The sequence below is a fragment of the Anabrus simplex genome, chromosome 9 (assembly GCF_040414725.1).
Source record: "Anabrus simplex isolate iqAnaSimp1 chromosome 9, ASM4041472v1, whole genome shotgun sequence".
Lineage (NCBI taxonomy): Eukaryota > Metazoa > Arthropoda > Insecta > Orthoptera > Tettigoniidae > Anabrus > Anabrus simplex.
The window spans coordinates 11,282,141-11,308,259 of NC_090273.1; the positions used below are offsets into that span (position 1 = coordinate 11,282,141).

General features: G+C 40.1%; 1 protein-coding gene across 3 annotated transcripts in view; it reads right to left on the reverse strand.

Annotated features, from left to right (window-relative positions):
- The window catches only part of LOC136881054 (mitochondrial basic amino acids transporter), a 48,578-nt gene extending 41,783 nt beyond the window's left edge, over positions 1–6,795 (reverse strand). The window contains exon 1 of one of the 3 annotated variants that reach the window (XM_067153657.2): positions 6,221–6,795. The gene's annotated coding sequence lies outside the window, so the exon portion shown is untranslated. The remainder of the gene's footprint in view (positions 1–6,220) is intronic. The other 2 variants (XM_067153655.2, XM_067153656.2) reach the window with 2 other exon arrangements.
- Positions 6,796–26,119: the final 19,324 nt, after the last annotated feature.

Consider the following 26,119-nt stretch of genomic DNA (forward strand, 5'->3'; position numbering starts at 1 on the left):
AATGTTGCGTGAAAACAGAAGCTGTTTGAAAACTTTAAAATATATGCAATTTTCTATTGAAATTCTTTCTGATCGACCATCAAAATCTGACATTTATTTTGTTCTGCGCAGAGTCGAGAGTTACCTCTGGAATGAGAAATTCAATAAATTCAAAATGTAATAACAAAATTAATATTATTACTTATTTATTATTATTGAATGTTTAAAAGTTTATTTTCAATATAATGTTGATTTAAACAGCAACAAGATTTCGAAAATGTGAGCAAAAAGTCACATTTATTCTCATGTCTTAATACATTTTAGGTCATAAATGATTGCATATTTCTAACATTTTTAGGTCAGTAATCAATCAATCAATAAATAAATCAATCAATCAATCAATACTGATCTACATTTTGGACAGTCGCCCAGGTGCCAGATTCCCTATCTGTTATTTTCCTAGCCTTAATTGATTGCAAAGAAATTGGAAATTTATTGAACATCTCTCTTGATAAGTTATTCCAATCCCAACTCCCCTTCCTATAAACGAATATTTGCCTAGTTTGTCCTCTTGAATTTCAACTTTATCTTCATATTGTGAATTTTCCTACTTTTAAAGACACCACTCAAACTTATTCGTCTACTAATGTCATTCCACACCATCTTACCGCTGACAGATCGGAACATACCACTTAGTCGAGCAGCTCGTCTTCTTTTTCCCAAATCTTCCAAACCCAAACTTTGCAACATTTTTGTAACGCTACTCTTTTGTCGGAAATCGCCCAGAACAAATCGAGCTCCATTTCTTTGGATTTTTTTCCAGTTCTTGAATCAAGTAATCCTGTTGAGGGTCCCATACACTGGAACCATACTCTAGTTGGGGTCTTACCAGAGACTTATATGCCCTCTCCTTCACATCCTTACTACAACCCCTAAACACCCTCATAACCATGTGCAGAGATCTGTACCCTTTATTTACAATCACATTTATGTGATTACCCCAATGAATATCTTTCCTTATATTAACACCTAGGTACTTCCAGTGATCCCCATAACGAACTTTCACCCCCATCAACGCAGTAATTAAAACTGACAAGACTTTTACTATGTGTGAAAATCACAACCTGACTTTTAACCCCGTGTATCATCATACCATTGCCTGCTGTCCATCTCACAACACTATCAAGGTATTTAGCAGTTGCTCACAATCTTGTAACTCATTTAATACTCTATACAGAATAACATCATCCGCAAAAATCCTTATCTCTGACTGCATTTCTTTACTCATATCATTTACATATATAAGAACACATAAAGGTCTAATAATAATACTGCCTTGAGGAATTCCCCTCTTAATTATTACAAGTTCAGATAAAGCTTCACCTACTCTAATTCTCTGAGATCTATTTTCTAGAAATATAGCAACCCATTCAGTCACTCTTTTGTCTAGTCCAATTGCTCTCATTTTTGCCAAATGCTTTAGACAGGTCAATCGCCATACAGTCCATTTGACCTCCTGAATCCAAAATATCTTCTATATCTTGCTGGAATCCTACAAGTTGAGCTTCAGTGGAGTAACCTTTCCTAAACCTGAACTACCTTCTATCGAACCAGTTATTAATTTCGCAAACATGTCTAATATAATGAGAAAAAATGTCTTCGCAAGTCTTACGTGTAACACACGTCAAACTTACTGGCCTATAATTTTCAGCTTTATGTATATCACCCTTTCCTTTATACACAGGGGATACTATAGCAACTCTCCATTCATTTGGTATAGCTCCTTCATGCAAACAAAATCAAATAAATATTTCACATATGGTACTATATTCCAACCCATTGTTTTTAATATATTTCCAGAAATCTTGTCAATTCCAGCTGCTTTTCTAGTTTTCAACTTTTTTATGTTATTGTAAATGTCATTGTGATCGTATGTAAATATTAGTTCTTTAGTCACCTCCTCTATCTGGACATCATCCTTGTAACCAACAATCTTTACATACTGCTGACTGAATACTTCTGCATTTTGAAGATCCTCACGTACACACTCCCCTTTTTCATTGATGATTCCTGGAATGTCGTTCTTGGAACCTGCTTCTTCCTTAAAGTACCTATACATACCCTTCCATTTTTCACTAAAATTTGTATGACTGCCAATTATGCTTGCCATCATGTTATCCTTAGCTGACTTCATTGCAAGATTCAATTTCCTAGTAAGTTCCTTCAATTTCTCCTTACTTCCACAGCCATGTCTAACTCTATTTCTTTCCAATCTGCACCTCCTTCTTAGTCTCTTTATCTCTCTATTATAATAAGGTGGGTCTTTACCATTCCTTACCACCCTTAAAGGTATAATCCTGTTTTCACATTCCTCAACAATTGCTTTAAACCCATCCCAGAGTCTGTTTGCATTTGTATTTACCGTTTCGCACCGATCATAGTGTCCGACTCGTTGGCTGAATGGTCAGCGTACTGGCCTTCGGTTCAGAGGGTTCCGGGTTCGATTCCCGGCCGGGTCGGGGATTTTAACCTCCATTGGTTAATTCCAGTGGCTCTGGGGCTGGGTGTTTGTGCTGTCCCCAACATCCCTACAACTCACACCCCACACAGAACACTATCCTCCAACACAGTAACACGCAGCTACCTACACACGGCAGATGCCGCCCACCCTCATCGGAGGGTCTGCCTTACAAGGGCTGCACCAGGCTAGAAATAGCCACATGAAATTATTATTAAGGATTATAGTTACTTTCTCTCTCATGTCTGTTTTATCAGCCATATGGTACTGCCTAATAGTGCTACTTTTAAGACCTTCCTTTCTATCACATTTATTTTTAACTACCACGAAAACAGCTTCGTGGTCACTAATGCCATCTATTACTTCGGTTTCTCTATAGAGCTCATCTGGTTTTACCAGCACCACGTCCAGGATATTCTTCCCTCTCGTTGGTTCCATCACTTCCATGAGGCACTAGCTCGGAAGAAGAGGCGCTCCGTATGTCGCCGGGTGAAGGATTGGAAGACAAAACTCACCTGTTCGTCTTGTACTAAGCCACAGTATATGCGATGAACATCGAACAGTGTAATGCTTTAATTTCAGTGAATAGACATTCAAGTTTGAACAAATCCTGTAACAATAAGTTATGAGTTCGAGATGCGAGTTTGGTTATTTTATTACTGTGTACAGAAACGTAGGCTTTTAATATATAAATCCGTTTCAGCCTCTTTTTAGGAAGAATTCGTTGGCTGTGCCTATTTCAGGTGTTGGTGCCTATTTGGAGTATAATTGCATATTTAATGTCTTTTGACAGGTTTCAAACAATCCAGATTTCTGTTAATTGACTATATTCTATCTGATGTGGCCGACAGAATTATTCTCTCGTTTCTCAACATTAACTAACAATAAGGAGAATTCTGGAAAATTTCGAGTTCATTTTTTTCTTTTTGTAATTGAGGACTACAAAAGCATTTATAGGCCTATTAATTTATGTGTGGTAGGTAGTTTTGCTGCAGCGCTGTACAGTGTGTAACAATAATAATAATAATAATGTTATTCGCTTTACGTCCCACTAACTACATTTTTAAGATTTTCGGAGACGCCGAGGTGCCGGAATTTAGTCCTGCATGAGTTGTTTTACGTGTCAGTAAATCTGCCGACACGAGGCTGACGTATTTGAGCACCTTCAAATACCAGCGGACTGAGCCAGGATGGAACTTGCCAAGCTGGGATCACAGAGCCACTTTGAGGGCACATGACATGAGTCAGCAAACTCGTTATTCCCACGTTAGAACTCATTTTATACAACTGGAAGATACACAGGAACAGAACGTATGATCATAGAACATGAAACTCTTGCTTACATCGAATGTTGATAACACCCTCCGTTAGCAGGGCTTATATCACACAATGGTGCCTATTTTCACTATTTGAACTGTTTTAGGGCTTACCAGCCTATATACCCGTTCTTCGCACGAAAATTGGTAACCGATTTCGCGCTACCTTCATCAATTTCTGCGAAGTTACATGCCTATATTGAAACGTTTAATACGGCAAGTTAAACTGATATTCTTCTACAAAAGAACGTGAAGTACGATCAAGCTGAACAAAGTGGAGGCATAATGGGGTGGATCACAGAGTTTATTGAACGACACAGTCCTGGTCCGAAGCTGTGCGTAATTCTCCCTATTTCTCGGTTGTTCATCTGAAACCTGGTGTAGCGCAGTGGCTGAAGACTCGTAAAACCAATGTTGACGATAACCTCTCTTTATTATCTGTTCTATCGAAAAGACTAAAATGGCTCTTTAATTAAACCATTTAACAGAACTTGAAAGGACATGACAGCCTGTAAAACAGTCCATTAATGATAACTCCCTTGTTATCCTCGTATCGAAAAGGTGCACATGAGAAAAAAAACTTTTTAGAAATTGATTTCCATTAAGGCTGGTAATTTTCTATTAAGGTTGGTCATGTATATTTTGTGGGAGTGTAAAATCAAGCTCTCGGTTTCGTACAAACCCCCAGTCACTTCAAGGATTTAGAAGCAATATTGGCCCTAAAACCTACCCAACGACAAGTGGATTCTAAATATTAAGTTTCGTAGAAATACATTTAGTAGTTTTCAAGTTATAAGAACTCAGACAAACAGACAAACACCAAAGCTAAAAAATATGCAGATGGTCATTACTACACCTGAAACGGATAGCAATGAAAATTTCGCTATAATAGTCAATGCACAGACACACCGTCGTTACGATATTATTTATATAAATAAAGAATCTGCTCCACGTGCAACACATTTTGGGCTATGTCCACGGGACTTAGCCTGTAAAACCGTCCGTTAATGATATCTTCCTTTTTTTTTTTTTTTACAAGCGAATGCACCACTAAGGATCACGCTACAACTTTATTTCTTTCTCTTCGTGCAGAGTTTTCTCTGTGTCCAATACTCCTTCATGCGTTCGCTGGCCTGCTTCCGTTGTTCATCTGTCCAGGCTCTTCCGGTCTTCCTAGTTCTTCCTGCGGCTTGAACACCTTCCAAATTCTGCAGTGTGTTCCTAAACGTATTCCTTTCTAACAGCTGGTCTTCCAAGATGCTTAACCTTTCCATATCCTTCCTTTCCTTAATTCATGTTGTAGTGGTCTTTTTTTTTTTCAGAAGTAATCAAATATCTTCCTTATTAATCATCCTATCAAAGAGTGCACATGAGTAAAACGTTTTAGAAATGGATTCCCATCCAGGTTGGTCTGTTATATTTTGTGGGAGAGCAAAATCACTGCTTCGGTTTCGTATAAAGCGCCAGTCCACTCCAGGTATATGAAATGCTATGGACCTTAAAAGCTACCTTTGGCCAGGGGGATGGTAAATATGAAGTTTGGTTAAAATATTTCCAGTAGTTTTGCAGTTATAAGAAATATGCTTTACACGTACCCGCTTTTAGGCGCAAGAGAGTGCACGACTCAGAACTTTTTTTTTTTGCTAGGGGCTTTACGTCGCGCCGACACAGATAGGTCTTATGGCGACGATGGGGTAGGAAAGGCCTAGGAGTTGGAAGGAAGCGGCCGTGGCCTTAATTAAGGTACAGCCCCAGCATTTGCCTGGTGTGAAAATGGGAAACCACGGAAAACCATTTTCAGGGCTGCCGATAGTGGGATTCGAGCCTACTATCTCCCGGCTGCAAGCTCACAGCCGCGTGCCTCTACGCGCACGGCTAACTCGCGCGGTCGACTCAGAATATGTCAGAAATGCCGTCTTGTTTCTCACGTCAATAGAAGGATGTTTTTCAAGGTCAGAGCCACTTCATTGTCAGACAGGATTTATTCAAGCAATATATTCGCGGGGTTATGACAAGCGGATAAATGAAACATCAACAAATGAACTTAAACTGAACTTCCTGGCAAGAACTGCACTCTAAGAACGGTACCGAATCCATCCGTCTCCTTGGCTTTATGGCCATTGTGGCCTTCGTTTCAGAGGGTCCCGGGTTCGATCCCCGGTCGGGCCTGGGATTTTACTCGGTGACACACTACACTAACGCACGCAATAGTGAATACATCCGTCGGGCATCCTGGTCAAGTACACCCGCGGTGGAAGAAGAATATGTCCGCAGAATGAATACATCATAATATCCCAAGCTCTTAAGAGAAATCTCAACAAATCAACTTAAAATTAACTCTGTCAGATATTGCATTTTTAACAACGATACTGAATCGCTAATTAAATAAGAATTTTAAGTTGCTTACCTCATTTTCCACGCCACCAGCCAACTTCAAGATATTCCAACTTGAAGGTATTCTTCTCGGTCTTGTTGATGCTGCTGTCCACAAGTTGATGGCTTCCCTCTTCACTCCTACAGTCGCTCTGTGTCGCTAAATATATTACAATTTTAAAAAATGTAAACCTAATATCTTACTTGGCGAGTCTCTTCCAGCAAAGGTATATCAGTGATGATTCTAAAAAAAATAATTTACGTAAATATTTTTATAATTATTTACAAGAAATCTGACTTGTAGAAATGCATTGCTGTGCTGTTCAATCGAGCGTCGTGTTCTTCTTGCGTTCTTTAAGCGGAATATAGCCTTTTCCCTTCTTAGTCAGTTTATCTTGTATAAATGAAGTCAGGTTGAATATGGACCAAAAGGTGGTTGTTTCCTTTTCGGCGTCTTCTTCTTCTGTGTTGCTGTTACCAGGATTGGAGTGCGGTCCGTCTGCAATGAGCTGTTCTTTGCCTGCCCAGAGAAAGCACGACCCGTCTTCACTGGCTGGAGAAGTTTCACTCACCCTGTACGAGGTCTCCATAACCTTGGTAAAGATCAACGCGTGTTATCGCAGTTTCCAAAAAGGTTGGCACTCGATCAATTTGCTGTGATACAGCCTGAACTCTGTACAGCACAGATAGCAACAAACACTCTGCTCAGTGGGGACCAATTAAACACCAACCTTGTTAGCTCACGTTTCTAATACAATAATTAGATTAGCATAGTTCTGGCGCCTTCTAGAGTGTCCTGTTGACTCACACCAGCCACATACATAGCCTATGCGACTTCATACTTGACCCCGAAAGGTCTGTACATTGCTTAGAATTTGAAAAGAATGATATTTCTGTATCGGTCTTGTCAACAGTAACAAGTAAATGCGCTGTTTAATCTTTCATCATGTCTGTCTGTCTGTCTGTCTGTCTGTCTGTATGTATGTATGTATGTATGTATGTATGTATGTATGTAAGAGCGTCACGAGAAACTGGCTGAAGAGAATTTATCAAAATCGATATGTCAATTTGGAGGAGGCATTATAATCTAATCACGCTGAGTGAAATGGCAGTTTCAGGGAAGGCCTCACATTTTATTCTCAGATATCGATGTTATTTGTGGACCTATCGATACATACTACATAACTAAAGTTATATATAATTACATTTCCTATCATTTTTGTCTTATACATTTTTACCGTACCGGCTACGATAACAGAGATATTCGTGAATTTCGGGTTTTTTGTTAAGTCCATATCAACGCCAAATCACGAGAAATTGAATGAACAAAAGTTAATTAAAATCGGTATGTAAAAACACTACAGTCTAGGATATAAATCTTATAGGTCTTATGGCGGCTATGGGAGAGCAAAGATCTAGGAGTGGGAAGGAAACGACCGTGGCCTTAATTAAGGTACAGCCCCAGCATTTGCCTAGTGTGAAAATGGGGAACCACGGAAAACCATCTTCAGGGCTGCCGACTGTGGGGTTCGAACCCTCTATCCGCCGAATGCAAACTTACAGTCGCGCGCCCGTAACCTCGCGGCCAACTCGCCCATATGAAGGCCGACCATTGTTAACATGGAAATATTGTTCAGTCATGTTAACTGGCGAAGGTTTTTGTAAAACCAGCGGCCATTGGTCCGCATCGACATGGAAAATTGTGAAGATGATTATAAAAAGTGAGCAAAACTCGTAAAGGAACGAAAATAAGACAAGAGGGAGTCAGAATAAATAATAAGATCATTGCTTGTACGCTCCACTATCTACTTTGTCTGTTTTCGGAGCCGCAGAGGTGCCGGAATTGTGTCCGGCAGGAGTTCTTTCACGTGCCAGTAAATCTACCGACACGGGGCTGACCTATTCGAGCAGCTTCGAATACCACCGGACTGAGCCAGCGTCGAACCTGCCAAGTTAGGGTCAGAAGGCCAGCGCCTCAACCGCCTGAGCCACTCAGCCCGGCAGGGAGTCAAGAAAGAAGGACGGACCTTTACATTAGATGCTCTAATATCACAGAGTCATGAGAAAAAGTAACTATGATCAGTGGAAAAAGGTAAATAAAAATATTAACAGGCTCTGGGATAGGTTTAAAGCAATTGTTGAGAAATGTGAAAATAGGTTTGTACCTTTAAAGGTGGTAAGAAATGGTAAAGATCTACAGTACTATCTTATAACAGAGAATAAAGAGACTAAGAAGGAGGTGCAGGTTGGAAAGAAATAGAGTTAGAAATGGCTGTGGAAGTAAGGAGAAATTGAAGGAACTTACTAGGAAATTGAATCTAGCAAAGAAGTCAGCTAAGGATAACATGATCATCATCATCATCATCATCATCATCTGTTTACCCTCCAGGTTCGGTGTTTCCCTCGGACTGAGCGAGGGATCCCACCTCTACCGCCTCAAGGGCAGTGTCTTGGAGCTTCAGACTCTTGGTCGGTGGATACAACTGGGGAGAATGACCAGTATCTTGCCCAGGCGGCCTCACCTGCTATGCTGAAGAGGGGCCTTGCGGGGGATGGGGAAGATTGGAAGGAATAGACAAGGAAGAGGGAAGGAAGCGGCCGTGGCCTTATGTTAGGTACCATCCCGGCATTTGCCTGGAGGAGAAGTGGGAAACCACGGAAAACCACTTCCAGGATGGCTGAGGTGGGAATCGAACCCACCTCTACTCAGTTGACCTCCCGAGGCTGAGTGGACCTCGTTCCAGCCCTCGTACCACTTTTCAAATTTCGTGGCAGAGCCGTGAATCGAACCCGGACCTCCGGGGGTGGCAGCTAATCACGCTAACCACTACACCACAGAGGCGGACGATAACATGATGGCAAGCATAATTGGCGGCCATACAAAATTTAGTGAAAAATGGAAGAGTATGTATAGGTACTTTAAGGCAGAAACAGATTCCAAAAAGGATATTCCAGGAATCATTAATGAACAAGGGGAGTGTGTATGCGAGGATCTTCAAAAGGCAGGAGTATTCAGTCAGCAGTATGTAAAGATTGTTGGTTACAAGGACAATGTCCAGATAGAGTAGGTGAGTAATACTAAAGAAGTATTCAAATTTACCTATGACAACAATGACATTTACAGTAAGATACAAAAGTTGAAAACTAGAAAAGCATCTGGAATTGATAAGATTTCGAGTGATATACTAAAGACAATGGGTTGGGATATAGTACAATATCTGAAGCACTTGTTTGATTATTGTTTGCAAGAAGGAACTTTACCAAATGAATGGAGAGTTGCTATAGTAGCTCCTGTATATAAAGGAAAGTGTGATAGACATAAAGCTGAAAGTTACAGGGCAGTCAGTTTGACATGTATTGAATATAAGCTTTGGGAAAGCATTCTTTCTGAGTATATTAGACATGTTTGCGAAATTAATAACTGGTTTGACAGAAGACAGTTTGGGTTTAGGAAAGGTTATTCCACTGAAGCTCAATTTGTAGGATTCCAGCAAGATATGGCAGATATCCTGGATTCAGGAGGTCAAATGGACTGTATTGCGATTTACCTATCTAAGGCATTCGATAGGATAGATCATGGGAGACTACTGGCAAAAATTAGTGCAATTGGACTTGACAAAGGAGTGACTGAATGGGTGGCTATATTTCTAGAAAATAAAACTCAGAGAATTACAGTAGGCGAAGCTTTAATTTCTCTGTAATAATTAAGAGGGGAATTCCTCAAAGCAGTATTATTAGATCTTTATGTGTTCTTATATATATCAATGATATGTGTAAAGAAGTGGAATCAGAGATACGGCTGTTTGCAGATGTTGTTATTCTGTACAGAGTAATAAATAAGTTACAAGCTTGTGAGCAACTGCAAAATGACCTCGATAGTGTTGTGAAATGGACAGTAGGCAATGATATGATGATAAACGGGGTTAAAAGTCAGGTTGTGAGTTTCACAACTAGGAAAAGTCCTCCAAGTTTTAATTACTGCGTTGATGGGTTGAAAGTTCTTTTTTGGGGATCATTGTAAGTACCTAGGCGTTAATATAATGAAAGATCTTCATTGGGGTAATCACATAATATGATTGTTAATAAAGGGTACAGATCTTTGCACATGGTTATGAGGGTATTTAGGGGTTGTAGTAAGGATGTAAAGGAGAGGGCATATAAGTCTCTGGTAAGACCCCAACTAGAGTATGGCTCCAGTGTATGAGACCCTCACCAGGATTACTTGATTCAAGAACTGGAAAAAATCCTAAGAAAAGCAGTTCGATTTTTTCTGGGTGATTTGCGACAGAGGAGTAGCGTTACAAAAATGTTGCAAGGTTTGGGCTGGAAAGACTTGGGAGACGAGCTGCTCGATTTAAGTGGTATGTTTCGAGCTGTCAGGGGAGAGATGGAGTGGAATGACAGCAGTAGACGAATAAGTTTGGATGGTGTCTTTAAAAGTAGGAAAGATCACAACATGAAGATAGAGCGGGAATTCAAGAGGACAAATTGGGGCAAATATTCGTTTATAGGAAGGGGAGTTAGGGATTGGAATAACTTACCAAGGGAGATGCTCAATAAATTTCCAGTTTCTTTGTGATCATGAAAAAGCTAGAAAAACAACAGATAGGGAATCTGCCACCTGGGTGACTGCCCTAAATGCAGATCAGTAGTTATTGATTGATTGATTGATTGATTGATTGATTGATTGATTGATTGATTGATTGATTGATTGATTGATTGATTGATTGATTGATTGATTGATTGATTGATTGATTGATTGATTGATTGATTGATTGATTGATTGATTGATTGATTGATTGATTGATTGATTGATTGATTGATTGATTGATTGATTGATTGATTGATTGATTGATTGATTGATTGATTGATTGATTGATTGATTGATTGATTGATTGATATCTATAATCTATAAAACTGATCAACAATAACATTACATTGACCATTGTTGTGATGTAATTTGTCTGTTCTGCTCCCACTGATCTCAGATGGGATTACTGCTTCGCCCCGAGTAAAACAGTCTTCCTGAATTTTGGCGGAGAGTAGGTGGTGATTGTCTCGTCAACGACGGGTGCTGCAGATCGTCAGTTCATATTTCACGCATTACAGCAAAACGCTCTCGGTAGTGGCGTATGAAGTGGGAGACAAAACAGGTTCAAATAATGCTATGTATACTGTATGCCAAGATATTGTTGTTCTAATAATGTTATTTGCTTTACGTTCCACTAACTACTTTCACAGTTTCTCGTAGACGCCGAGGTGACGGAAGGTTGTCCCGCATGAGTTCTTTTACGTGCCAGTAAATCTAGTGACACGAGGCTCACGTATTTGAGCACCTTCAAGTACCACCGGACTGAGCCACGATCGAACCTGCCAAGTTGGGGTCAGAAGACCAGCGCCCCAACCGACTGAGCCACCAATCAATCAATCAATCAATCAATCAATCAATCAATCAATCAATCAATCAATCAATCAATCACTACTGATCTGCATTTAGAGCAGTCGCCCAGGTGGCAGATTCCCTATCTGTTGTTCTCCTAGCCTTTTCTTAAATGATCACAAAAAAAACTGGAAATTCATTGAACATCTACCTTGGTAAGTTATTTTTTTCCAATCCCTAACTCCCCTTTACAACACTAGATATATTAATGGCATGACCCTACTACGCTTAATTCTTGCGAGACACTCGTTAATCGTAGTATGTCCCGTGCACGAACCCGAACAATGAACTTACAGACGTTGCCAGATCATCAGAAGCACCAATAAATTGTCGTACCAGTCTCATATTGTATCATGGGAATTGCTTCAACTGATTCATCTTCTTCTGTTATCACTCCATCCAGTGTCCAGCTCTCAACGTAGTCACCTTCGGTTCAGTGGGCCCCGGGTTCCATTCCCGGTGATTTCCCCTGACTCGGGGACTGGATGCTTGTACTGTCCTCACAACACTATTCTCCACTACAAAAACTCCCACAATAGCCACAGGAAATACCCGGTGTGCGCTGCTACGCCTCAGTAAATAAAATTTGTTTTAAATTTAATTAGACTATATGTAATTTTTATTAACATTTTCCTCCGTTATTTTTGATTGTTTTATTTACATTTTTTCTTATTTCATTTACTTGTAATTTCACCTACAAAACAAAGAAATAATTACTATAAATATGCTCTGTTTTCTAGATTCCTACGTCTGTTATTTGATCAAACTATTTCCATGTCTTTCTATCTTTATCTGTTTACCCTCCAGGGTTGGTTTTTCGCTCGAAGTCAGTGAGAGATACCACCTCTACCGCCTCAAGGGCAGTGTCCTGAAGCGTGAAACATTGGGTCGGGGGATAAAACTGCGGAGAATGACCAGTACCTCTCCCAGGCGGCCTCACCTGCTATGCTCAACAGGGGCCTTGTGGGGAGATGAGAAGTTCGGAAGGGATGGACAAGGAAGAGGGAAGGAAGCGGCCGTGGCCTTAAGCTACCTACCATCCCGGCATTTGCCTGAAGGAGAACTAGGGAAACCACGGAAAACTACTTCCAGGATGGCTGAGGTGGGAATCGAACCCACCTCTACTCGTTTGACCTCCCGAGGCTGAGTGGACCCCGTTCCAGCCCTCATACCACTTTTCAAATTTCGTGGCAGAGCCGGAAATCGAACCCGGGACTCCGAGGGCGGCAGCTAATCACACTAACCACTACACCACAGAGGCTGACCTATTTCTACTTGCTTACATAGGCCTAAATATTTATTTGCATGATTTCATTGCTACGCGAGTCTCGCTTGTGTTCCTTTTCGGTGGCATTTTTGTAAATTTTCTCAAAATTCTGAAAAATAAAATGAAATGACTGAGTTTTTCATATTAAAAAGAGAATAGCATGATAAGAATTATAATTATATCGTTGAAAAAATCTAATGATGAAGAAATGAACAAATAATGGTGTAATGAAAATGTATGTCATAATTTACTTGAATGCAGGACATATCAATTCATGCTGTTTTCAATACCAGGCAATGAGTTGCATACTTACGTGAAAGTACATCTCGAACACGGCATGTTGGATCGCTGTTTCCAAATAATAGGCAATGAATTCCCTCCTAGGACTTCATAAAACATGGCGGCGTGTTCCCATCCTTCTATATTTCTTACCGGACTATCATGATACTGAGTAAGGCGCTGTCGCCTAGCGACAAACTGTCCAATCATGGCGCGACTTTGTAATTAAATTAATTACATAAAATAAATATATTTCCGTTTGACTTTTCAAGAAATGCTAAGATTTTTCCTGTACTATTCAGGCGATTTGGAAGATTTTGGTACAAACCGCACATTTTAACGCCCTCTGGTATAACAACTTGAGTTTTGTGAAATATACTGAACCCATGACCTTTGTGCCCTAAGAACATTATGCATTATATAACAATTAAATTAAAAGTTGGATTCTTGATAGCATGGATTTGACACGTGACGAGGGGGTGATTACCTTCGGTCCCACGCTCTGGGGTACGTGACGTCAACCACACGTGTCGACGGCGGAAGAATCTCAAGTCATCTTTATGAACTATTTCAAAGCGCGTGTACACGGCGTGACCACGCCAAGTCAAAAAAATATAGTGCCTATCAAAGGAGGTCAATCATCTCACAAATCGAACCCGTAAAATTTTTAAATGTCCATGAACACTACCGTCAGAAATGTAGCAAGCATGTAGTCACTTTCAAAACTCTTGAAATTACAGTTTAGGTAAGTCAGAAAATTTAGAGAAATTTTCTTGGCGGCAAAGGGAGAGATCCGAAGAGAGGGGGTAACTGCTATAAATATGAAGGGACGCCATGACGAAGCTTCCTTCTCCGGCATTTGTGATACAAAGCGGACGAAAATTGTTGAGCTGCTCTGCGAAATCAAACCAACGAAAGTAGACTGAGTTCGACTGCGGATTTTAGCCAGTGTGGCTAAGTCTTGACTCCATGGGGAGATAGTTTTCTTGAGAGAAATAAGTGTATCAGATAGGACGGTCAAAGTACTGAAATATTCTAATGTGATTAAGTAATTCGTGTGCGGGAGTAATTATAATCCATCGTGTGCGTTCAAGCAATCAAGTGAAGGGTATTTTCTTTTTTTTTATGCTTTATTCCAGGAAACCTGAAGAAACACAATGATATGTACAGCCATGAATGTAAAAATGGCTAAATAAAATGCCAGGGTCGCAGGTGAGCCCTATGACGAACAATGGTGTGACTACATAAGGTAATGTGACTTTCCATCTTACTACCTCTTATATCTCGTATCGTGATTTCTAAAAGTGTATTTGCATGGGGATATACGACGCAGTGGTCGCCCTACTAAGTTTTGTAAATGTGAGAGAACGACTAAACGAGTCATTTGTTTTATTTTCCACTTGGATAAATTTTTGAAGTCTTGCGAGTGCCATATAATGTTGTAAAAAGTTATTGAATAGGGTTCGGAAGTGATATCACGTCCAATGTAGATCGTCATCCGTGTGAGTGTACTGCCTATATTTTGTGATGTCAAAGTAAGATGTTCATTCGACGTAAAATTCTTCTGACTGCAATTTGACGTTAATAATAATAATCCATGGTCACTCATTTTCAATCGAGTGGAAGCGCGCTGTCGGATAAGAACCTAGGGTGATGAATTTGGTCACGGAGAGAAACGTTTTTATTTAATGCCCATTTTAAACTGTGTCTGACTGACAATAAAAGATCTAGTAGAATGTTTCAGTCATTTCTCGTAAAAATCAAGTTATTAAATACGATATCATTTATGCGAAGTTATTCATGATTAATGCATTGTGCGATATTATACGTCGGTATTTCTAGTGAGGATTTTATTCCAGTTCTTTGTCGATGATAATTGTGGAGCTGGGAAACAGAGGTTAGTTTTGTGAATCAGGTTGGACCTGTCATTGAAGCCGGGATACAGAGCCCGAGGAGTGTTTTATATGAGTTGAGATGAGATGTGCGAATCAGGTTAGAGTCCTGTCATTGAAGCCGGGATATGATAGCCCGAGGAATATTTTATAATGTTGGGAATGGAAAGAAATTCATAGAAATCCATAGCGGTATAATTGGCGACGCGTATAATTAGTGTGGGCATCTTGAAGCATATCTGTGCATTTTGTTGGTTAGAATATCGTATTTGTTGAATCATGTCGGCAGAGTTTAAAGGGAGCATTTTGAGAAGTTAGTCATCTGTGAATAAACCAGGTGGTTCCTGTAACTGCCAAGCGAACATGGGGTGAGAGACCTAAGCGGACAGCGGGGATAATAACGGGAATAGGAGTGGAGTTGAGATTGTACTGTATTCTCGGCCAGGGGATATGTTAAAATGCTGGATTTAGTTGAAAATTCATAGCCGGTAATGATCTAAGTATTGTGAAATACTGTAATTGGGGACGTAATGAACATTTGAAACCATGAACTTTGAGTATAAGGAACAGAGTAACCCAATTTCAGGGTTGTCCAAAATATAGAGCGATGGTCGTGATGATCGATTTGTCTGTGAGGGGTGTGCAAAATTCATAATGGTAATGACGAGATATGACATCGTAATTATATGGCGAGTTGTTTGATTTGTACGTAGATTATTAGGATATCCAAGTGTTAAACGGTTAGGATTAGATTAGATTTTTAAGCATGATATCACGAGATGAGATATATAGCTGGACATGAATGATGTAACAAATTCTTTTCCAGCCAGATAAACATCGCAATATTGAATTTACATCACAGCTGCGTAGAAATTTGTGAGGAAACCAGAGTCCGCGGAGATAAAATTTGTTGTTTGTTAATATTCGTTAAATCATTTAAATTTATTAAATTATTAAATTCAGTGAAACCGCATTTGAAATAACTTTAATCAAGCGAATAACTTGGAGATGCATTCTGGAAATTTTAGTTTGTTGTCTGGGGAATATTAAAAATAAAAAGTAAAGATTAAAGGGACATATCCGAAGGAAATGGATTTTACTGCCACAAAGTTTGTGAGCATTGCTATTGTTGTAATTATTGAACTTTGATTGATTGAGCAGTGAATGTGCTGGGGATAGTAAAGTGGAAACTTTGGTCATCAACCGATGTAACTTAATTGTGTTTAGCCTTCAGCCTAGAAACTTGGATGGTCAGGGGGTCATCAACCTCAGTGACTTAGATTAGGGCCATATGCCATTGTAGCATCATTTCCTTGCGGTCATCATCCACAATGACTTTAAAGTAACTTAGAAGATTAGATGTCGGTCCATGACATAGACGCAGGTCACATCGATTCAATTAAGGGTCCATGCCGTAGAACCACTGTGTGGCACACATCGATTGGACGGCCTTAATTATAACCAGAGTCCAGAATTCGTGTTACGAGGGCTGGACCATAACGAATCACTATGATGGTACATGTGGTCTCACATGGAAGCCGAATTTAAGGATTTCCAGATTTTCCTTTCTTAAATGATAAATAATTGAGACAGTGGTTTCTAGTAAGAATGCCCATCAGGCAATTACGTTAAAATCTCACACCAGTGTTCTGACATTTATGTAAAAATGATTGTGGTGTCCAGGGGACACAATTGACTTCTATGATACCAGTGATAGATTGCTTCAGAATTTCCTGAATAAATAGGATTTTTTTTAAACAGACCTTTCATTCCAGTAGATAGATTAGAATTAATGAACCCTACCTTTACCTCAGCAAGTGACGAAGAACCCGAAACGACCCAAGAGACAGATCTCATGAACTTTGCTGATAGGTAAAGAAGGTAGGTATCCCTCAATAAGGACCTAAAGGGTTCAGTAAAATGTCGCACCAACGATGGGGCATAAGTCACGATAACGATGAGGGAACCTAAGTCACGATAACGATAACGATATTTTGGAAAAATCATGTACTAGAGGAAAAGAGAAATAATGTTGAGGCTATGCCACATTATGGATGATAAAATCGTGCGCCAGAGTTGAGAGTGAACTCGAAGAAATAGATAAACGCCCGATGAGTAAGGCTAGGAGATACCACTATGAGAATAATTTATCTACTGAATGAAAGGTATAATTTAAGTGTGTTAGTGTAATTTCCCAAATTTTTGAATACTGGTTTGAGTGTTTTGGCTGATCACTTTGATCGAGTGAACATTGAATTTCACATTTCATTAAATAAAATTTTAGAGAATATTGCATTAACAGTGTGATGTGTTAGATAGGAGGATGTTGTGATGTTTATCGTTGTAGTCGTATTATACGCCGTTGAAGTCTCGGGCTCACCGATGACCTATCGTTTTCTGTTAAATACAGTATGTTTATGCAGGAGGGAGAATTGGCCCAAGGGCCGTTGTACCAAATGATCAAGGACTTAAGTGAGAGTATTAAATCTATGGGTGTAAGGTTGGATAATAAGCTAGAGACAGTGGACAATAAATTAGATAGTGCGGATGTCGAATTAAAAGGTATGAAGGAAGTCGTAGGAACAATGGACAATAAATTAGACAGTGCAGATGTAGAATTAAAAGGTATGAAGGAAGTTGTTCAAAATGTTGACATTAAAGTGCAGGACACGCAGGATAGTTGTAAGGAAGCTAGCGTTGATATTAGGAAGGACATTGGTGACTTTAAACATGAAATAAATCAGCAGTTTATAGAAACTCGCGAGCTACATCGTGTTCTTAATGAAAATCAGGACATAATTAGAGGAGACCTCGATAGGCACGTCAACGGAAGTAGAGATCTACATAAGCAGTTGATGTCAGATCAAGCTGAGCCTAGGGCCAATCTGAAGACAGAGGTTGAAGAGGATATAAGAAATTTAGGTACGACTCAGGAAGAAACGCCTAGGAGTATTGAGGAGGTACAGGCAGACTTGAAGGAACCAAGTGAAAATATAAAGGCGGATGCGAAAGACTCGAACAAGAAGTTAGAAACAGTGGAGGTTATATTCGCCCGTCTACTTGAATATTTTACTAACATGGAGTCTCCTAAATCAGCGCCACAAGTAACTAAGCATGTGGAAAACCAAGTGAATGGCGCAAACCATATCGAAGAGAGTAGACCGGATAGGGATGTTTCGCAGGCAGTCATACAAGAGAATAATGGGCAAGGGTTTGAAACCATACTAAACCAGGATAGTAAGAACGTGGAACAGCCTAGCTACCTGTACGGAAAGTGGAATAGACGCCGTGATCCATGTAGGAGGAACCAGGGTCGATGTCGAGAAAATTCTTGCCAAAGACGCAGACGCCGTTATGGAAATGAAGCCGATAGAAGGTGGAATAATTACAAATCCAGACATTCGGATCTATGGCATGGGTCTGAAGAGGGAAAAGCAAAACCTAAACGATTTGGTGCCAATAAGAAGAAGAGGCCTAAGAAAAGCAGCAGTGATGAGAGGGACGAAAATTCAGACGACGATGCCAGTGATGAGGATTATAGTCCGTCAAGAAAGGCTAAAGCAAATGCGAAGAAGATGTGTAAAGCAGCTGCTAAAATGAAGAACCTGGGGATGATGATGAAGAAGAAGAGTAAGCCAGCTGCTAAAGTGAAGATGAGGATGATGATGAAGAAGAAGGGTCAGCCAGCTGCTAAAATGAAGGAGATGAGGAGAATGATGAAGAAGAAGAACGGTAAACCACCTGCAAAAATGAAGAAAGTCAGTGACAACGATAGTAATGAGGACAGGGATTTGAACCCAGAAACTTCGCATTTCGATGTGAATGCAAGTTCGTCGAGAAGTTGGAAGGACAAACCACCTAACTTCCAATAAGTCAACTACAATTCACTGGATATCTACTCCGCAACCCCGAACTCTCCAAGCAACCAAGAACTACCAGGAAGCTGAAGGCATCAACCAGTATCCGTACACCAGAAGATGAACAACTGCATAAGAAAGAAGAAAGGAATTTACATTCAAAGGTCATGTTTCATCAGACGTCAAAATTAGAAATTTCGCCATCTGGAGTATTTAAAGGAAATTCCTTGTCACTGTGCGAAAGGAATTCGTGTCTTGGGGGAAATATGAACCCATGACCTTTGTGCCCTAAGAACATTATGCATTATATAACAATTAAATTAAAAGTTGGATTCTTGATAGCATGGATTTGACACGTGACGAGGGGGTGATTACCTTCGGTCCCACGCTCTGGGGTACGTGACGTCAACCACACGTGTCGACGGCGGAAGAATCTCAAGTCATCTTTATGAACTATTTCAAAGCGCGTGTACACGGCGTGACCACGCCAAGTCAAAAAAATATAGTGCCTATCAAAGGAGGTCAATCATCTCACAAATCGAACCCGTAAAATTTTTAAATGTCCATGAACACTACCGTCAGAAATGTAGCAAGCATGTAGTCACTTTCAAAACTCTTGAAATTACAGTTTAGGTAAGTCAGAAAATTTAGAGAAATTTTCTTGGCGGCAAAGTGAGAGATCCGAAGAGAGGGGGTAACTGCTATAAATATGAAGGGACGCCATGACGAAGCTTCCTTCTCCGGCATTTGTGATACAAAGCGGACGAAAATTGTTGAGCTGCTCTGCGAAATCAAGCCAACGAAAGTAGACTGAGTTCGACTGCGGATTTTAGCCAGTGTGGCTAAGTCTTGACTCCATGGGGAGATAGTTTTCTTGAGAGAAATAAGTGTATCAGATAGGACGGTCAAAGTACTGAAATATTCTAATGTGATTAAGTAATTCGTGTGCGGGAGTAATTATAATCCATCGTGTGCGTTCAAGCAATCAAGTGAAGGGTATTTTCTTTTTTTTTATGCTTTATTCCAGGAAACCTGAAGAAACACAATGATATGTACAGCCATGAATGTAAAAATGGCTAAATAAAATGCCAGGGTCGCAGGTGAGCCCTATGACGAACAATGGTGTGACTACATAAGGTAATGTGACTTTCCATCTTACTACCTCTTATATCTCGTATCGTGATTTCTAAAAGTGTATTTGCATGGGGATATACGACGCAGTGGTCGCCCTACTAAGTTTTGTAAATGTGAGAGTACGACTAAAAGAGTCATTTGTTTTATTTTCCACTTGGATAAATTTTTGAAGTCTTGCGAGTGCCATATAATGTTGTAAAAAGTTATTGAATAGGGTTCGGAAGTGATATCACGTCCAATGTAGATCGTCATCCGTGTGAGTGTACTGCCTATATTTTGTGATGGCAAAGTAAGATGTTCATTCGACGTAAAATTCTTCTGACTGCAATTTGACGTTAATAATAATAATCCATGGTCACTCATTTTCAATCGAGTGGAAGCGCGCTGTCGGATAAGAACCTAGGGTGATGAATTTGGTCACGGAGAGAAACGTTTTTATTTAATGCCCATCTGTGTCTGACTGACAATAAAAGATCTAGTAGAATGTTTCAGTCATTTCTCGTAAAAATCAAGTTATTAAATACGATATCATTTATGCGAAGTTATTCATGATTAATGCATTGTGCGATATTATACGTCGGTATTTCTAGTGAGGATTTTATTCCAGTTCTTTGTCGATGATAATTGTGGAGCTGGGAAACAGAGGTTAGTTTTGTGAATCAGGTTGGACCTGTCATTGAAGCCGGGATACAGAGCCCGAGGAGTGTTTTATATGAGTTGAGATGAGATGTGCGAATCAGGTTAGAGTCCTGTCATTGAAGCCGGGATATGATAGCCCGAGGAATATTTTATAATGTTGGGAATGGAAAGAAATTCATAGAAATCCATAGCGGTATAATTGGCGACGCGTATAATTAGTGTGGGCATCTTGAAGCATATCTGTGCATTTTGTTGGTTAGAATATCGTATTTGTTGAATCATGTCGGCAGAGTTTAAAGGGAGCATTTTGAGAAGTTAGTCATCTGTGAATAAACCAGGTGGTTCCTGTAACTGCCAAGCGAACATGGGGTGAGAGACCTAAGCGGACAGCGGGGATAATAACGGGAATAGGAGTGGAGTTGAGATTGTACTGTATTCTCGGCCAGGGGATATGTTAAAATGCTGGATTTAGTTGAAAATTCATAGCCGGTAATGATCTAAGTATTGTGAAATACTGTAATTGGGGACGTAATGAACATTTGAAACCATGAACTTTGAGTATAAGGAACAGAGTAACCCAATTTCAGGGTTGTCCAAAATATAGAGCGATGGTCGTGATGATCGATTTGTCTGTGAGGGGTGTGCAAAATTCATAATGGTAATGACGAGATATGACATCGTAATTATATGGCGAGTTGTTTGGTTTGTACGTAGATTATTAGGATATCCAAGTGTTAAACGGTTAGGATTAGATTAGATTTTTAAGCATGATATCACGAGATGAGATATATAGCTGGACATGAATGATGTAACAAATTCTTTTCCAGCCAGATAAACATCGCAATATTGAATTTACATCACAGCTGCGTAGAAATTTGTGAGGAAACCAGAGTCCGCGGAGATAAAATTTGTTGTTTGTTAATATTCGTTAAATCATTTAAATTTATTAAATTATTAAATTCAGTGAAACCGCATTTGAAATAACTTTAATCAAGCGAATAACTTGGAGATGCATTCTGGAAATTTTAGTTTGTTGTCTGGGGAATATTAAAAATAAAAAGTAAAGATTAAAGGGACATATCCGAAGGAAATGGATTTTACTGCCACAAAGTTTGTGAGCATTGCTATTGTTGTAATTATTGAACTTTGATTGATTGAGCAGTGAATGTGCTGGGGATAGTAAAGTGGAAACTTTGGTCATCAACCGATGTAACTTAATTGTGTTTAGCCTTCAGCCTAGAAACTTGGATGGTCAGGGGGTCATCAACCTCAGTGACTTAGATTAGGGCCATATGCCATTGTAGCATCATTTCCTTGCGGTCATCATCCACAATGACTTTAAAGTAACTTAGAAGATTAGATGTCGGTCCATGACATAGACGCAGGTCACATCGATTCAATTAAGGGTCCATGCCGTAGAACCACTGTGTGGCACACACCGATTGGACGGCCTTAATTATAACCAGAGTCCAGAATTCGTGTTACGAGGGCTGGACCATAACGAATCACTATGATGGTACATGTGGTCTCACATGGAAGCCGAATTTAAGGATTTCCAGATTTTCCTTTCTTAAATGATAAATAATTGAGACAGTGGTTTCTAGTAAGAATGCCCATCAGGCAATTACGTTAAAATCTCACACCAGTGTTCTGACATTTATGTAAAAATGATTGTGGTGTCCAGGGGACACAATTGACTTCTATGATACCAGTGATAGATTGCTTCAGAATTTCCTGAATAAATAGGAATTTTTTTAAACAGACCTTTCATTCCAGTAGATAGATTAGAATTAATGAACCCTACCTTTACCTCAGCAAGTGACGAAGAACCCGAAACGACCCAAGAGACAGATCTCATGAACTTTGCTGATAGGTAAAGAAGGTAGGTATCCCTCAATAAGGACCTAAAGGGTTCAATACATGTTAGCGCTTTATATATTTAGATTATTATTATTATCGCGTCAGGAAAGGCACCCTGTCGTATAGTTTGTCCAAATCCACGTCGTGTGCCGAACCCAATAAATTGAGAAGAAGAAACTACCTTTCTCTTTGCGCAAAGCAAATGATCATAAATCTGTCTCCCGGGCATGGCCATCGACCAACGGCTGACCATCAGCCATTAGACTTAGCCTGCATGGTCGCGAGGGTTACATTTCCATAACGCTAACTTCCGTAACGCAAATTTTCAGATGACCCCCAGTCATAAAAAGGCCAAGAAGAAGATTAGCAATATGACACGTTTAGATTGGCTGCTGTCCAGCAAGTATCCTATAAGACTTGAGGCGCGTGGACTGTGGGAGGAGAGCCCTCAGTAGGTAGCTAGACTCAGCAAGTATGCGGGGTGCGGGAGGAGCCTGGAAGGACGATATGGGCTTGTCAGGGGAAGGAACAGTGCCGGCGGGTGTAAGCGCTGAACGGCGGAGCCCTCAGCAACACGCCAACCACTTTACATGCACCAAAGCATTTTCTCCCGCGTTGTTATTAGGTTTTAATTCCGAAACATTTTACAAAACAATTAATTCCATTGTGCTATTTAAACAATTCAGTTCTATAAAGAAACTAAAATATTCAAAATGTAACCATAAGATGACGGTACGATTTGTAGGGTGGTCAAATTGTTAAATACATTGTCATGCTTTAAAATTTGAGCACGGAGAGAGAAATTCGGGAGTGCAATATTTATTTGTTTCCGTTGATGTTGTTGTTATTACTTGTGATTGTGAAACAGTGCAGTGCCATACTAGTCGACATTGCATTCGCTGTTAGTCTGTTAATGTGTGTGCACAAATGCCATTGTAGTGTAGTTAATTAATTAATGTTGTAGTGCATATTTCTATTCAGCAAGTGTAATCGAATTATTATTATTATTATTATTATTATTATTATTATTATTATTATTATTATTATTATTATTATTATTATTATTTGCTATTTGCTTTACGTCGCACCGACACAGATAGGTCTTATGGCGACGATGGGATAGGAAAGGCCTAGGAAGTGGAAGGAATTGGCCGTGGCCTTAATTAAGGTACAGCCCCGGCACTTGCCTGGTGTGAAAATGGGAAACCACAGAAAACCATCTTCAGGGCTGCCGACAGTGGGACTCGAACCCACTATCTCCCGATTACTGGATACTGGTCGCCCTTAAGCGACTGCAGCTATCGAGCTCGGTGTTAATAATAATAATTATTATTATTATAATTTCGTGTGGCTATTACTATTACTAGCCGATTGCAGCCCTTGTAAGGCAGACCCTCCGATGAGGGTGGGCGGCATCTGCCATATATAGGTAACTGCGTGTTATAATAATAATAATAATAATAATAATAATAATAATAATAATAATAATAATAATAATAATAGTATTATTATTAATGTGAAAATATCGTGATCAGTGAGGGAAAAGAGAAGGCGGCACAGCCCTGCCAGAGTAAAATGGCATGAACTGCCACTGGTTATAAATTGAACACTGCATGATAATACTGCGGTGGAACGCTAGCGTGCCTGCTTATTAAACGTAGGCCCCAGGTTCAATTTCCGACCAGGTCAGGGATGTTTAATTGGATCTGACGGTTGGTTCGAGGTCCACTCCGCTACGTGATCACAACTGAGAAGCTATCTGATGGAGAAGTAGCCATATTCTAAGAGGAAACTGTTGTTTGCGAATATCCTTCATTTGAACAAGTCCCACTCTGTATGTTGGAATCCTTTGTCTGGTGCAGGATTTTTGCGTTCCCATTGGCACAAGTTACAGCCAAACTAAAGTTTTGCTTAGGCCTATCAGTCGGTCCCAGAACCTTCAATGGGGTGTCACATGAATATCCTAGATGTTTCTAAACGAAGGTACTTGAAACTGAGTTCATGTTTTTAACAACATGAGGTAACTTACGGTCTGTGGATTTATTTATTTATTTATTTATTTATTTATTTATTTATTTATTTATTTATTTATTTATTTATCATAGGAGAGATGGGTGACTGCGACATTCCCCAGTATACCATCCTGGAACGCGTATGGGGCGTCGAATACTATTTCTGAAGTAAATAATAATAATAATAATCATCGTATGGCCTCAGCTACCGAGTGTAGACATTTCAATTTGACGCCATCTGGCTGTGAGCTCGTCAATTTCGACGTTCCGTTTTACTCTAGGCCCACTAGATGGCAGACCGAGTAAACCGAGATTTAATGAATTTTGTCGGGTAAACACCAAATACAGTATGTCAGCAGAGATCTTTTACATGCCGACATCGTACAATATGAAATGTCGAATGGACTTTTTTCCGCCCTTCAAAAATCCGACTACTCCTGCCGGGTTTGAACCCGCTTTCTTGGGATCCAGAGGCCGACAGTGTACCACTGATCCACACCGGCAGCTATTTCTGAAGGTAAGGGACAGGACACAATGGTGGGTCTTCCCGGAAATTCGTGACAACCGCTTTCCAGTACAATTTCCCGAGACCTGCAGCACCAAAGAGAACTATCCTGTGTTGGTTGGAAGTCTTCCGCCAAACAGGGTCCGTGAAGGATCATAACGAGGGACATTCAGCAAGACCCCACATCAGCACAAGCAGTGAGAGTGTCGGTCCGATGTCCGTGCACAGGCCTGTCTCTATGAGGATGAACCCAGCACTGGCACATGAGTGCCATGTAAACAAGCAAAACATCAGATTTGTTGTGTGGGAGAAGCCTGAAGAGTACCTGCAGGGAAAAAGTCGCCGTATGAACAGCAATATGAAGTCCGAATTTCATTGAAAATGATACTGGTGAGACTATCACTGTTTACCGGCACGTCCTTATGCGCTTGATTGCCAATTTACAGGATTTTTGTTGAGTTCAGAGGTTTGAATTTTGAGCAGCAAGTATTTTAGCAAGACGGGGCCACACCACACATTGGCTGTGATAATCTACCGTTCCTCCAGGAACTCTTTCCTAATAGGGCCATCTCATAGCTTTAGTCCCCTTCCTTGTTTCTACTGATACCATCTACCGCACCGTTATCATCTTCCATAACATCACTACCATCATGTTATAGAAATAATACAAGTTGATTTTTTTTTCAATTTGCAGTTTGCTTTACGTCACACCGACACAGATAATTCTTATGGTGACGATGGGATAGGAAAGGCCTGGGAGTGAGAAGAAAGCAGCTGTGGCCTTAATTAAGGTACAGCCCCAGCACTTGCCTGGTGTGAAAGTGGAAAACCACGGAAAACCATCTTCAGGGCTGCCGGTAGGATTCGAACCCACTATCTCCCGGATGCAAGCTCACAGGCATGCGCCCCTAACCACACGGCCAACTCGCCCGGTTTAAAATTGTCAGTAAGTACCTTGTTAAATTATGTGCTTATGTTACTGAATATGTGTAATATTGTTTTCGATTCTTTATATCATGCTACTGAAGACAAGTACGGTATATTATTA